General features: G+C 42.6%; 1 protein-coding gene across 1 annotated transcript in view; it reads left to right on the top strand.

Moving 5' to 3' along the window:
• Positions 1 to 16,402, top strand: part of LOC122806647 (paired amphipathic helix protein Sin3a-like) — a 1,669,103-nt gene that overhangs the window by 214,328 nt on the left and 1,438,373 nt on the right. The window lies entirely within an intron of this gene.

Below are 16,402 nucleotides of genomic sequence, written 5' to 3'. Positions count from 1 at the left end.
AGCTCATGCAGAAGAGTTGGGCAGAGAGCAGTTGCACTCTACAAACCTCTGCAGAATAGCCCTTGCAAAACCAGCTCTAGACCTGGAAATGCCATCCAACTTCTAGTGTTTTACGAAGATGTGTACAGAGGACCAGGTAGGTGCTTCTAATATAGAGCAGGTGTCTAGACCCTTGAAAAAGGCGTCAGAAGAGGATACAGCTCTGGTGGAATGTGCCCTAACTGGGGAAACGAGTTTTCCCGTGGAACATGCAACAAAAGGAAATGGTTTTGGAAATCCAAGTGGAAATAGTCTGCTTGGAACCAGGCCTTCTCAGGGCCCTTGGATAATAGGAGGTAAAAAGACGATCAGATGTCTTAATGGGATTGGTTTTGTCCAAATAAAATCTGAGTTATCTATGCACATCTGTAATGTGTAAAATCCTCTCACTAGAGGACTGTGGAGAAGGGAAAAAAGGTGGGAAGATTAATGGACAGATTGAGTGACAACTCATTTACCACCTTGAGCATAAAAGAAGGGTTAGTGTGTAAGGAAACCTTGTCCTTGTGGAAAACAGTAAAGGAGGAAGAAACCATCAATGCTTGAAGTTAAGAAATCCTTCTAGCCAAAATAATGGCCACAAGAACTGTTTTCCAGGTGCAATGCTGAAGAGAGGAAGAATTTGCTGGCTCAAAGGGAGCCAGGGTAAGTTTTTCTAGAACAAAACTAAGATTCCAAGGAGGATGAAGTGATTTTCCTTGGTGGTTTAATATGTAGGATGCCTTTAAGGAAAAGTTTAACTTCCAGCCTTGAGGCCAAGGGAGGAGTCGTAGGCAGACATGCTAAGATAGCGGAAAGATGAGCTTTTACTGAAGAATATGACAATCCACTCCAGCAATTCACACAGGTAGGACAGAACCACTGGAACATCCACAACAGTGATTGCAGGTCCTTAGAACGACACCAGGTGGAAAACCTTTTCCATTTTGAAATATAGGACATCCTAGTATTGGGTTTTCTGGCCTCTTGCAGAACTTGTAGCACTTTGTCAGCGAAAAGGTGTGTGAAAGAAATCAAAACTCTGTCACCCACCCATTGTTTCGTTTTACTTTATTTACTGAAATGCTGAAGCTTAAGGCTCCATTTTACATTCTGTTAAGGCTCCATTTTACATTCTGCTTAACTTAAGCAGAATGTAAAATGGAGCCTTAGCAGTCTGTGTTACCAGGAGAAACAGTCATTAACTGTAAGGCCAGTTCAGGCATTAGCAGCTGGATAGCCTGGTACCAACAGAAACATGGACAGAGCCCTAAACTCCTTATCTGTGGTGCTAGCAACTGTTACTCTGGGGTCCCAGATCGGTTCAGTGGCAATGGATCTGGGACTGACTACACCCTTACAATCAGCAATGTTCAGACAGAAGATGCTGGAAGTTATTACTGTCAGCAGGGATATAGTACCCCTCTCACAGTGATACAAGTCTCGACGAAACTTCCTCTGATGACAGTAGCCCAGAACATCTGAGGTTATACAGTGTGCAGCTGGTACATGCTGATGTTCTTCATGTTTCACTGTTGCAGTCATTACACTTGGGTTATCCTGCTGGCAGGCTACCCTCAGTTGGCCTGAATTCCAAAGTCTAGGCCCAGCGTCGGTTGCTGTCGCCTCTTCCCTGACGTCAGTGCGCCAGGGGTATAAAAGATGCAGCCAACGCCATTTTCTTCAGTCTTTCTTGCCGTGCGGTGCCCGAAGCAGAAGCAGTTCGCAAGTGCCGGTCGGCCGATTCCTGAGATTTTCGTGTTCGAATTTCAGATCCGAAGCTAAGTACCCTGTTGGGGAAACTTTTTTCTTGCTCCAGACCGATGTCAGAAAAAGTTAATTGTATTTCTTGTGGGAAGCAGATACCTCGTAAGGACTTTTATTCTTAATGTATTCCTTGCCTAGGCCCTGACCACGACGTTGCTAGTTGTCTGTTTTGTGCTAGATTTAACCAACGCACTGTTAAGCGTCGGTACGATTTTGCATTACACTGTTTTGGCAGAAGATTTAATTATACGATGTCGTCGGATAGCCATCCAACTACCGGAATTCATAAGAAACGCAAAGAAAAAGAAACGAACAGACATCCGAGGTCCAAAACTGACGAAGAGGCTTCTTCTAAGCCAGTCGCCGGTTCACTGGTTCTCAGTGAGGCGCCTTCGCAGCCCCTGACGCCCGCTACTTTTGACCCGCAGGCCGCTACCGACTCTCACGTGGAGTCGACTAGGCTGCTGGAAGCTGAAGGTATTGGACCTTCGGAGACTATTCCCTCAGATGGGTCCGGAGCCACTGAGCAGGCATCGGCTTCTGAGGGTGTTTTCAGACCTGCTCAATTATACATTAAAATGACTTCAGCTTCAAAGGCAAAGACAAAAGCACCTTTAAAGACAAAGAAACAAGTACAACAGCCTCATGGACAGGCCTCCATGCCCAAAAAACAGATGCTCAAAATGGGTGTAGTCAGTCCCAGATCCATTGCCACTGAACTTAATTACTTTGATCAGGGGTCCCCATCCCCCACCTGATAAAAGACCTAGGCAAGAGACGGAATATGAATCTTCAGGTCAGGTTTCCATTTCATCTGATTCTTCTGATCAGGAATACTTTCTTCTTCCCTATGAGGATTCTGATGCTGAAGAATCTATCCCTTCAGCCTCCCCTCCTGAGGATTACTCTTTTGGGGAAACTTGTATACCATGAGGAAGCATTTCCACTGGGAGAGCCAAGATTTTTCAGAATCTAAGAAAAGGCTCAGAGACTTCCTTTTACTACCACAACACAGACCCCTAGCTATTCCACCTGTGTTAGACATTGTAGATGTATTTTCAGAATCCAGTCTGACCCCTGACTCCTTACCTCCAGCTCCTGTTAAGCCGGACAGGTACTACAGGGTTCCTGACTCTCATAAATTCCTTTTCAAAAACCCTGCTGCTGACCCAGAAACTATTTCTCAGGGTCCCAAAGGGGTCAAGGCTTCCACTGCAAACAACCCTACCCCCTCTGACAGGGATTCTAGGGCATTGGACAGATGGGGAAAAAAGATTTACACTTCTGCTACGTTGGCTATAAGGGCTTTAAATTGTCAGTTTCATATGTTCAAATATCAGCAATATATTATGTCACTGCTTAAGCAGAAAATGTTGATAAATTCTGAATGTGCAGAAAACAAAGAAATGCAGGATTTATTGCATGCAGCTGAACAAGTTGGAAAGCATACTTTGCAATGTAGTTTTGATTCTTTGGAGGCCTCCTGCAGGGCCGCTGTTACGGGTTCTGTCATCAGGAGGCATGCTTGGTTAAAGGAACAAAATCTGCCTGATCATGTCAAAGCAAAATTATTAGATGCTCCATTACAGCATGATACCTTGTTTGGTGTTAAAGCAGAAGAGGTGTTAAAGAAAATGGAGGACAAATCTAAATCTATGCAAACTGTTAAGGGTTTTTTTACAGGTACAGCCTCCAAGATTTAGCAGACACTGGCCTACGAAGAATTGGTCCTTTCCAGTGTCAGACAGACCATAAAGGGACAGATACAGATGCCCAAGAGGCAGATCCCAGCCCCAAGGTTCGTACAGGTCTAAACAATGGGGTGCTTCTACCTCCGTACGTGGAGAAGACAAATCGCAACCATACAGGAAACAGTCCCAATGACTTCCCCCTGCTTGCACCAAGCACTTATCTTCTGGCAGCACCTTTAGGGGGGAAACTAGCACTTTTATCTCAAAATTGGCACATAATAACCAAGGACAAATGGGTCCTAGACATAGTGTCACAAGGCTACAAGTTTCAGTTCCATACCCTGCCAAGGACAAACTGTTGTCCAGACCTGCCAAAACATCAATGGGCAGAGGCACAAAAGCAAGTCTCATCCCTCATGGACATGAGGGCCATTCAACAAGTACCAGAGCAAGAACAGGTACAAGGATTTTATTAAGACTGTTCTTGGTACCAAGAAAGGACAAGACCTGGAGACCAATACTGGACCTATCTAGTCTAAACGCATATCTGGATATACCAAAATTCAAAATGTTGACTCTACAGCAACTTCTGCCCATGCTGGGCAAGAAGGCTAGGCTTGTGACTTTAGACCTAAAAGAGGCATACCTGCATGTCCCAATCAGACATACATGCAGAAGATACCTCAGATTCAAAGCTGGCTCAATGCACTACCAAGTCTCTGCACTGCCCTTTGGCTTATCTACTGTACTCAGGGTCTTCACAAAGTGCCTGGCACCAGTAATTGCATTCTGCGGACAAAGAGGAATGCAAATATATCCTTACTTGGATGACTGCCTCATTCAAGCAGAGAACAAGGACATTCTACTACAGCATCTGGCATTTGTAAAGAGATTTCTAGCAGGCCTAGGGTACACAGTCAACGAAAAGAAATCAAAACTAGTACCCTCTCAAGAGATAATATTCCTGGGTGCAAGCTTAAATACAGCTGCCCAGACGGCTTATCTCACGCCAGACAAACAAAGGCAACTGATTACCTATTTCAACCTGTTGGCAACAAAGGCCCAGTTATCTGCAAGAAAAATTCTGCAGGCTTTGGGCTTCGTGGCATCCTGCATTCTACTAATTCCATATGCGAGACTGCATATGAGGGTTTGGACTCAACAATGCCACAACCTGGAAACAATAATTACCCTCATTCCCTGCCTGCAACAGGAGTTTCGATGGTGGGCGAAGGCTTGTCACCAGAACAAGGGACAGCCGTTCACTTTACCCCCCAGCCAGGCAGACATTAACAACGGATGCATCAGATTATGCCTGGGGGGCCCACATGGCAGAAAGATTTATTCAAGGCATATGGTCCGCAAACCAAATGCATCTACATAGCAATCAAAAAGAGATGCTAGCTGTTCAGAATGCCCTGATAGCCTTCAAGGACCTACTTCATCCGGGACAACTACCGATAGACAGACAACGCCACGGTCATGTGGTATATAAACAAGCAGGGAGGCACTCATTCTTACCCCCTTTGCAGACAAGCCATGACTTTGTGGGACACAGCATTGACTTACCAAGTACATCTGCAGGCACAATTCCTGCCATTAAAGATAAATACTCTGGCAGACGAACTAAGCAGAAACCTCATGGATCCCCACGAGTGGAAATTGGATCCACAAGTCTTCAGCATGATAACAAGGAAATGGGGATGCCCGGATATAGATCTATTTTCCTCTCCTCACAACTGTCAACTGAAAAGATTCTGCACAAGGACTTATCACAGATGAGCATGGAAAGTGGACGCCCTATCTTTCAGCTGGAAAAGCTTAGCAGTATATGCCTTTCCTCCACTGCCTCTCCTCCCCAAGGTACTCCTAAAGGTCAGACAAGAGAAGCCAAAGATGATACTGATTGCCCCAGACTGGCCACGCCAGTACTGCTATCCAATCCTAAGGAACTTGTCTCAATGCCCGGCTTGGACCTTGCCTCAAATACCTCATCTACTAACCCAACAAAACAATCGGATCCTGCACAGCTAACTAAAGACCTTAAATCTGGTAGCATGGCGGATAATGTAGTCATACAAAACGCGCCTCTCACTAAAGCTGTGATGGATGTCATTTTGGAGGCCAGAAGGCCTAGTACCAGAAAATCTTAAGCTGCAAAATGGAAGAGATTCTGTGTTTGGAACCAGGCACAAGGAATTGACACAGCTGTACCAAATATTCTTCAGATTTTGCAATACTTAACTGAGATGCTGGACAAAGGCCTATCCTTTTCATCAATTAAAATTCATGCCTCTGCCATTTCGGCTCCTTACAATACAGAGCCACCAATCTTTTCTCATCCTTTAAGGGAGTACCTCAGAGGTGCCAAAAACTTATGGCCTCCAAGGAGATCACCAATACTTGCATAGGACCTCAATTATGTCTTGGAAAAACTCACCCGGCCTCCTTTTGAGCCAGCTGCTACATCTGATATAAAGTTTTTATCTTGGAAAACAACTCTGCTCCTAGCATTAACTTCTGCAAGACGAGTCTCAGAGCTACAGGCACTCATGGCCATGGAACCTTTTATCATTTTTTATCCAGAGAGGGTTTCTCTGAGGACAAACCCGCCATTTATGCCTAAGGTAGTGTCCAGTGTGGCCCTTAACCAAACTATTCATCTGCCTACTTTTTATCCAAACCCACAGAATAAGGGGGAGAGAATTCTGCATTCTTTGGACATACACAGACAGCTACACTTCTACTTGAACAGAACCAAAGCTTTCAGAAAGACAGAGCAACTACTAGTGGCATATGCTGCAGGATCACAAGGAAAGGCTATCTCAAAGCAGACTATTTCAAAGTGGATAGGCCACTGCATTCGTTTCTGCTATTCACAACAAGGCAAGCCAGTGCCTAAGGGCATTAGGCCACATTCAACCAGAGCAGCAGCCACTTCAGCAGCCTTCCTCAGGGGAGTACCAACCAAAGACATTTTAGAGGCTGCTACCTGGAGTTCAGTGCACACCTTTACAAAGCACTATCATTTACCACTCAAATCCAGGGCAGGCTTTGCCACTGCAGTTCTGCAGGGCCTCATAGCCACTCCTAATGCTATTTAGCTCCAGCCTCCCAACCATAGCTGTGGGATTCACCCAAGTGTAATGACTGCAACAGTGAAACACGAAGAACATAGTACAGTTGTGTACACTTACCATAAATGTAGATGTTCGAGTGAATTCACTGTTGCCGTCCAGGTTACACACCCACCATCCCCCATATCTTTGCTGGAACTTATCTCCACTGCTCTAATCTATACAACCTATGTGGTGTATTTGCTTGTAGATGAAGGTATAATATATTTTGGTGCATGCATGTTTTATTGGCATATTTTTAGCCTACCCTTTTGGGGGCACCTGACATCTGGGGCAAGAAAAACTGAAGAAAATGACGTCGACTGCATCTTTTATACCCCTGGCGCACTGACATTAGGGAAGAGGCGACAGCAACTGACGCTGGACCTAGACTTTGTAATTCAGGCCGACTGAGGGTAGCCTGCCAGCAGGATAACCCAAGTGTAATGACTGCAACAGTGAATACTCTAACATCTACATTTATGGTAAGTGTACACAACTGTACTTTATGGACTAAAATAAGAAATGTTTCTTCTCCATATTTAAAAAGATTCACTTTCTCTGTCTTAAAGGATTACACTGACTTTGTTCAGGCACTAAAATACACTGCATTTATTTTCTGCATCACAGCTACAGGTAACCTGTCATTTTGAATCTGGTACGCTATGCTTAATCACTGTAGAATTTAGCAATAACGGTGCAGCATATACACTACTAATAAATGTACTGAGCCTAATAAAATATTGTGTAGACAATACCATGAACCTTTCACCTCTATCCCTTCCCCACAGACAGTGTTACTCTAGTCACTTTCCATTTATTGCATGCCACTTTCAGTCATCCTTAAAAGCAATGCCTTGAGGACTTGGTAGGTATTCACCTTGTCAATAAAAAGTAATAAAAGGAAGTTAATGCCACACTTGTGTACAATTGGAATTTGGTAATACCGAGAAGTGCTTTACAAAGCATTATTAAGCATCTTTCTTACATCAGAAGGGTGTTTAGTAAAGCTATCTTTTTAAAGGTTCATAGCTGAATACTAGGCTTATTGCTTTGAAGGGTTTTTTTAAGCCTAGTCAGTAACCTAAAATCATAATTAAACCCTGTATCTTGTGTTGACGAAGCAAGAACCTTAACAATTAAGCCAAACTCACCAATTCCTGTAATGTAGCTCAACTGTTGCTTTGGCTGACAACTTTTCTGCCTCTACTGTTTGGTCAGTAGGTCACCTGATTAACAGATGTATAAGAGCACTATAATACCAACGCTGGAGAATGTGCCCTTTCCCAGTATTGTGCAGTGTTGAAGTTGGTGTATTTAAGTAGAAGGAGGTGTGGGGAGCACAAATGCTTTCATAGGGATACATGATTTGCATGCTTCAGGACAGAAACTTGGAGCATGCAAACGAAAATCAATTCTCGTTTTAGTGGTGGTGTTTTTAGTTTTAATTTTTTTTTTTTTTTTTTGTCAATTAGCAGAGCTACTATATTATGCAGTGTTGACTCATTTCTATACTGATATAAAATATGCTGATCTAAAAATATGAAAATATATCTTTCTTTGTCACTATACTACCAACATCATCAAGCATTTATCACCATTCTACCCGAGATCATCAATTAAGGAAACCTCACACCATTCAAACTAAAAAACAAAACTTCACAGACTACACAGAAAAAAATAAACCCACATAACCAGTCTCAAAAGTGACGAGATGAATAAACCCTAACTATTGCTCAGGTGACCCAAATTCAGTTAACATTTTGGGCACGTAAAGGTGAGACAAGGAAGATGGGTGAGCTCATTCTGAGGGGAGGGCATGTACTCAGGCATACCTGCACGGATGATCCCTGGTGGAGTCTTGGGACACACAGGAAGTGCTCCCTACAAGGACTTTTCATATCTCACAGATGGAGGCATAAACAATACACTGCAAGCCCATTGCTCAGCACCCCCTTGGGCAGATTTAGGCTAGGCCTAAAAAAGAAAAAGCACTACATCCTCATATAATCCCCTTGAGTACCTTATCCCCTATTGGTTCTTTCTGATTCAATCTCCAAGCACGCAATATCACCAATAAAAATAAATGTCCAGGAAACGAAGGATAAATCCAAAGATGCAAAAATTTATTGAAGCTTATAAGACACACTACGAATAAACGCTCCTTGCTACAACTGCGTTTTCGTCCTACATAGAACAGGACTTCATCAGATTAAATTAAAATAAATCAATTAGTTTATTTATTTATATTTATAAAACAGTTTATTCTTAGTGCGTCTTATAAGCTTCAATAAATTTTTGCATCTTTGGATTTATCCTTCGTTTCCTGGACATTTATTCTTTCTGATTCAGTTACAAAGGAGTTCCCTATACTGTTCTAGCATGTCGAAAGGTCAGTTGCTGTCTTCCTCTCCAGTCCAGCTGGTGAATCTTGGAATCTTGAGGCAATGTTACAACTGCTTCATGTACACAGACAACCCTCTCCTCCTCCCAACAAGTACAAATATATGTGAGAGATGCAACCATGTAGCCAAACTGGAGGCCGAGCTCTCTCGACTCAGAACTGGCGTAACCAGTCAGGAGGAGAAGGTAACCACACACACCACAAATCCAGTCTCACATAGACCTACCACAACTGCAAACCAAACACATAAACACACAAAAACATACTCGGAGGCTCTAAATAAAAATCTGCCAAAGTAGCAGAGACCTCCAAAGCAGACATCCAAGCAACCACTACCCCAAAACAAAACACATGCAACACATAGTTCACAAAGTCAGTGTGCCAAACAGTCACAGCCCTTAAGGCTTAATAACATACCTGATACACTTGTAATAGGTGACTCTATAGTCAGACACACTGACGTCCCGCTCACCAGGCTGAACAAGGAAAGGGTCACAGTGAGCTGCCTGTCGGGCGCTAGAATCCGCCACATAACACAAGCACTTAGGTCACTCCAAAGCAGGTACAAATATGACTCTGTCATCGTCCATGCTGGTGTGAATGACCTGAAACATACCTCCCTTAACTACATGAAAAGAGACATAGAGGAGCTCTCTGATTATGTAGCCCAGGCCATTATGACACTGACCTTGAGCAGCATCTTACCCTCACCAAGAATTATGCCACAGTATAAAGACAAAATGATCAATTTCAACAATTGGCTTAAGTATTGGTGTCATTCAAAGGGAATCCAGTGTCTGTCTGCCTGGGATGACATGCTCGACAAGCCACGCTGCTTCGCAAGGGATGGCTTGCACTTGTCACCCCTGGGCTTTCGGATATTGGCAAAGGCTCTTGCCACCCCCATAGTGCCTTTTTTAGGCAAGGCTCAAAAGACAAACCCACCTTTTTAGACAACACAAGTAGAAAGAAACTAAGGGTAATGCTGCTCAATGCCAGAAGTCTAAACCTCAAGATGCACGCTCAAGAAGCCCTCCTCAGTATGGAGAACATTGATGTCTGTGCAGTGACAGAAACCTGGTTCAAGGCTCCCGAGAGCACCCCAGCACTACCAGGTTATACCTCATATCATGCTTTTCGGCTCCAAAACTTGGACCGAACCACAAAAGGAGGGGGAGTATCCATTTTCAACAAGGATACCCACACCTCCTGGTTAGTGGCATTGCAAGAAACATCGGAGACCATCCATGTGCAACTAACAGTGGGCAAAACTGCCTTCCAGTTTGTAGCATGCTACAGACCACCCTCTCAAACTCAGGACCCCCACTTGGCCTTCCTGAAGACACTGGAGAATATGAAGGTCTCTCCAAACACCATCATATTGGGGGACTTCAACTACCCAAACATAGACTGGAAGCATTACTCAAGCCCCAACACCCTAGCCCAAAGGTTCCTAGAATTCATAAACTCAAATGCTATGGAACAACTAGTCACCACTCCCACAAGAGGGGAAAACATACTAGACCTGATCATCACAAACATGGGGACACAATGTTCCATACCAGAAGTATACCCCTCATTGGTAAGATCGGACCATAAATTAATCTCACTGGAAATCCACATCCCGCCCCCATCCCCAGCACAGAAGACCACAGTGAAGAACTTCTCAAAAGCCGACTTCACACTTCTTAAAACCGAAGTGGAATCCTTCAAGGCCCCCAGACCAGTGGAAACTACAGCCCAATCTGCTGAATCCTTTATAAACGCATTCTATGGGCACCTTCAGGAATGCATGGCTCATGCAATCCCAAATAAAACCAAGACCCATTCCCCCAAAGGCAGGCATCCTGTCTGGTGGACCCCAGCCATAAATAAGCTATACAACAGAAGGAGGAAGCTACTACATGATAGAGCAAAATCCCTAAAAGGGAAGGCATCTTTGATCAGTACTACAAAAAACTATGATCACTCCTAAAATCATCCAAGGCCAGCTTTGAGAGAAAAATTGCACAAGACACTAAAGATAAGCATAAGGTTTTCTTTAGTTATGTTAGAAACCTGGGTGGCAACTCCCAGATATGCTCAGTTAGTCCATAATGACAAAAAATACACTGAACCCACAGACATTGCCAACATCCTGACAGACAGGTTCAGTGCAAACTTCTCCCCCCCTGACCCCCAAAGGGACAAATATCTATCCCAGCAGAGTGTTGCCTCCCTGACATGTCAGATGGTCAGGTGAGAGCTGCCCTCTCCAAAGCAAAAAACACAGCATCAATGGGACCCAGATGGTGTTCCGGGCTGTGTGCTACATGATCTCCAAGAAGAGCTGAACCCACACATAAGGCTTCTGTTCAATCTCAGCCTTACTAAAGGATATGTACCCAAAGAATGGCGTACAGCAACAGTGGTCCCACTCCACAAAGGAGGTGCTTCTACGGACCCTGGAAACTAATGCCCCATAAGCCTGACTAGCCTGGTATGCAAAGCTATGGAGAGGATCATTATGGAACTCATAAACAAAGACATTGGGGACCTACAGACACTGGATCCTACCCAATTTGGCTTTCTTAAGGGCAGATCCTGCCTCTTGAACCTGGTCGACTTCTTTGAAACAGTCACCAAGGCCATTGATGAGGGTAAGGTAGTTTACATAGCCTACCTGGAACTCGCAAAAGCCTTCGACACAATACCCCACTCGGGCATCACAGACAAGCTCTCCAGCTTAAATATAAACCCCTATGTCATAAGATGGGTTGCAAACTGGCTCAAGGACAGAACCCACATGGTCTGAATTGCTAGAGCCATGTCAGACTCTAAACCAGTCACAGGTGGCGTCCCACAGGGCTCAGTCCTGGGACCTCTCTTATTCGGTATATATTTTTCTGAGGTACAGGCTAACATGGGTGAACTGTGGCTGACCCAAGTTCGCAGATGACTGCAAACTGGGCGCCTTAATTGACTCTCCAGCTGACACAAGCATCCTCCAAAAGGGTCTCATGGAAATGGATAACTGGTGCCAGAGCCATGGCCTTAAACTAAACGCCAAAACGTGTATAGTCATACCCTTTGGGAAAAACAAAGTGCCCACAAATTACCACATAGGCGGTAATCCATTAAGTACGCAAGAAGTAATTAGAGACCTAGGGACCCAAGTTGATAGTAACCTCTCCTTTGACAATCACATTGCCAAAGTGGTTAGAAAGACCTTCTATATAGCCCACCTTATCATGAAAGGATTCACATCTAGATCAAGGGAGGTCATTGTGCCCCTTTACTCTACTCTTCCCTCATCAGGCCCATAATTGAGTACAATGCCCCATTTGGGATGTACCTTATCCGACACTTGCAGCAACTAGAAAGACCCCAAAAGTACCTCACAAAGAGGATGAAGGGACTCAAACAGATGCCATATGTTGATCGGCTAAAGAAACTCCAGCTCTACTCAGTTGCATACTGCCTACTCAGAGGCGATCTGTGCCTGACGTACAAAGCCGTGTCCAACCCGGAATTAATGGACATGCTCCATCTCAGAAAATCCAAATCCCTTAGAGCTACGCGATCGAGAGAATTGAACCTCAGCACAGAAATAAATAGGACATGCTGGAGGGACAGATTCATAACCCAGAGGCTCCCTTCACTCTGGAATAGAATCCCAGTCCATGTTAGACAGAGCCCCTCACTGACTCTCTTCAAGAGGAATCTTGACAAGTGGATGGGAGATCGTAGGTTTACCCCAGGGGTCACTTCTGTGTCACTGCTAGACAGAGGCACAGTAAACTAACCTTAAAAAGGGCACAGTAAACTCATTCCAAGGGGTGGCGAAAGCCAAACACACTCTGGCTAGGCTTGTAAATGCCCTAGGGCAGATAGCCTAGTATGAACATATGAACCTAAGGTTTCTAATTGATATTAGCAGTTAGCATAACCTCTGGTTCAAGAACCAGGTCTCTGCTTTCTCTGATTACTTTAAGTAAACAATCTGACAGACACATATACACACATTTCTCTTTCTATGTATAAATGTGTACATATATACATATATACATATATATATATATATATATATATATATATATATATATATATCTATATATATATATATATATGTGTGTGTGTGTGTATGTATATATATATATATATATATATGTGTGTATGTGTATATATATATATATATATATATATATATATATATATATATATATATATATGTGTGTGTATATATATATATATATATATATATATATATGTGTGTGTATGTGTATATATATATATATATATATATATATATATATATATATAAAATGTATATATGTGTATGTATTCACACACATACATACACACACACACACACACACACACACACACACACACTGTGTTTTGTGTGTGTGTGTGTGTGTGTGTGTGTGTGTGTATGCAGCTGGGGGGGAGGGACTGTAGATTTCCTTTGCACAGTCTGTGAAACTAATTGCTTCCTGCATGTATTTCTAACAGGTTGGCATTACCTCTGCTTGGTGAAATTCAGTGATTATTGTGTTTGTTCCAGGATGCGCAGACCTTTAGGATTCAGAATTAATAATGTGATTTAAGGGGAGAGCATCAGGCTTTTGATTCTTTTCATGTTTTCCCCTTCACTGCAGTGCCAGTGCAGTAGCAGTGGAATATGTGCTTTTAAATCTGAAGACTGTGGAAAGAAACCCAAGTGGCGTATTATTACGTAACAGTACACTAGTGTTTTCCCCTTCCGAAACTTCAACATTAATTACTATTTTAAGAATCCAGCTTCCATTACTTTTCTATTTTTTTTTTATTTAACACAGTTGCATTTCTTTTTTAAACAGTACCCAGTATGCCAACTACAAACTAGAAATAAGTCAGTCTGCTATTTAGGCAATGAAAACTCAAAATCATTTTTATTCTGCAGACTTGAGTTGACAACCAGTCTCTGAATGTACAAAGAATAACTCATAGTAACTCACAGCACTCCTGGGTTCACCCTAAGGCGGTCATTTATCTCAAAGGGCTCTAATTTACTAAAGGGAGAAATACAGTACCTAACTGACATGAAAGAAGGATTACAATGTATTAGGCATGCATACAAGTATGTAGGGTCTCTACTTTTTCATGGAATAACACAGTTATGTTTTATACTACTACTGCTGCTGGGGGGATTGTGTTATCTGCTGTACTGTGTTGTACTTTAAAGGGAATAGTTGCTGCAGTCCTGTGAATGTCCTCCTCTGGAGGAGTTACCTAGTTACTGTGAACCTGTTAACAGTTTGCCATCCATTCCCTATTGCAATATTACTAGCTTATCATTTTTTTGCTGTAACATAGGCAATTTATTCTTCAAGGGCAACAGACACTTTATGTGTAGATGAATCAATTAAATATAAAGTTGTTTGCTAGCAACAACCTTTTCTTTAGTTACAGATCCCTTTAATGTGGAATTAGTTAGATGACTTTACTCAGAGATTTTGCATATTTACTGATATTGGTGGATTGCAATGACAGAAGACTGCGAGGGCTTTTATGGTCGAAAGTTTCTGAAATTGGTAGTTTTGTCATTATTGGTTCATACGTTTTATTTCATTGCTTATTAGAAGAATGTTCAAAACTACAAATTTAAAACACGTTCTAACAAGAGGTGCTGTATTATACAAGGAATATAATTTAATACAATCAGGAAGGTGAATCAAAGAACTCATACATGTATGCATGGCCCTAAAAATGTGAAGGAGCCTATGGTTTGAAAACAACCCAGAAGTAAGCTTAGTCCTCCACTGGCCAGATGCAAAATGAATGTGGGTTTTCATGCCCTTTCAGAGAATGTGAGTTTCAAGGGCAGAGAAGTTTACTTCTCATGGTAAGTCTGTTTTCATTGCAAGACTGTATTGTTTGTTTAGCAAATGGCTCAGTGTTTGTGCTGTTTTATTTCAATATCTGTAATCACTGTAGAAGTAAATAAGGAAACAGTATGCACGCTGACAGGTTTGAACAGTGTTTGTGGTAACTGAGGAGAAATAGCCAAGTAATGGAACTTTTGAGATTTCTTTCTTAAAAGCTGTCTCAGGTTTCAACTTTCTGTTACCTAAGAAGTTAAGTTGTGAGGGTTTCTGCCATTTCACACTGAGCTAATCGAAGGAAGGACACTGAGCAAACTCGGAACTATAATATATAACATTAAGTATCCTGTTTTTTGCTTATTTTGTTCTTTATTTTTTTGCTATTTATAGCACTTTGTGTACTGTGTATTTTTCTAGCTAGTTTCACTGTGTGTGAGGTATTAATTGGAAATTGTCCACTTTTATTAAGTATCTGTTGGGTTGTTTGTTTCTGATAACTTGTTGCAGTTAAACTCTTTTTTTCTAGAGACTCCTTTAGCTGTTTAAAACTTTCATTTAAAGGCTCACTGCTGCTTTTCAGCTGTGAGAAACATTTCTGCAGTTTGTTTTCCACCCTCCCTCCTTGTTGGTATAGTGTTTTTATAGTTGGTGGCTTTGCAGTTGCCCGCCCCTAGTGTAAATTTGATCTGGGACCCTCCCCCCAGTCTAGTGTCATTACCTCATTCTACCCAGTACAGGGAGAACATTTGAGAAGGCCAATCAGCTTAGTTTCTCCTACTCCTTTCTCTCTTTCCACTAAGAAAAAAAAAAAAAAAAAAAAAAATTTCTAAGCTTGTTTCCTGCCTTTCCTGTGGGTAGTCTAGCCTGTATATAGATTTGCTGTGTCCAGGACTATTTTTAGGCTTCTAGGCCCCCAAGCCTTTCTGTGTTTGAGGGAAGCCTTCTAGCTTAATTTTGTTTCTTAGAACTAGCCAGTTTTTTGTTTCAGCACTTGTTCAGAACTTATTGTAAGCACTAAATAAGCTACAAATTACTACAGCACTCAACTTTCCTCACTGTATAGAGGAAAACAGTTTCTAGTACTTAACAAATAAGCACCTATCCAGGCATGTCCAAGGGTCAGCCCCCGGTGTTTTCTCCTGTCTACGTGATGAATCTGGGCATCTTTGGGCAATGCAGTAATTGCCTCATGTACACAGACAACCCTCTCCTCCTACCACCCAACACTACAACCTGTGAGAGATGTACTTATATAGCCAAACTGGAAGCAAAGCTCTCTTCACCCAAGACTGGACTAGACAGTCAAGAGGAGAAGGTAAACACTTGCACCACACCGCACTCAGCACATAGTCCCTCAAAACCTAAACCACCAAAACACACACATAGAAACACAAAACACACACCTACATTTGCGGAGGCTCTCAGTAAAAACCTGCCCAAGCAACAGAGACCTCCAAAGCAGAAACACAAGCAACCTCCACCCCCCAACACAACCCAAATGACACATAGCCAACAAACTCAGTATGCCACTCAACCACAGCCCATAAGGCATAACAACGT

The sequence above is a fragment of the Protopterus annectens genome, chromosome 7.part0 (assembly GCF_019279795.1).
Source record: "Protopterus annectens isolate FY-2018-M chromosome 7.part0, PAN1.0, whole genome shotgun sequence".
In the NCBI taxonomy this organism is placed as follows: Eukaryota; Metazoa; Chordata; order Ceratodontiformes; family Protopteridae; genus Protopterus; species Protopterus annectens.
Note: the sequence above shows the minus strand (reverse complement) of the source record. Positions and strands in the feature narration are given on the sequence as shown.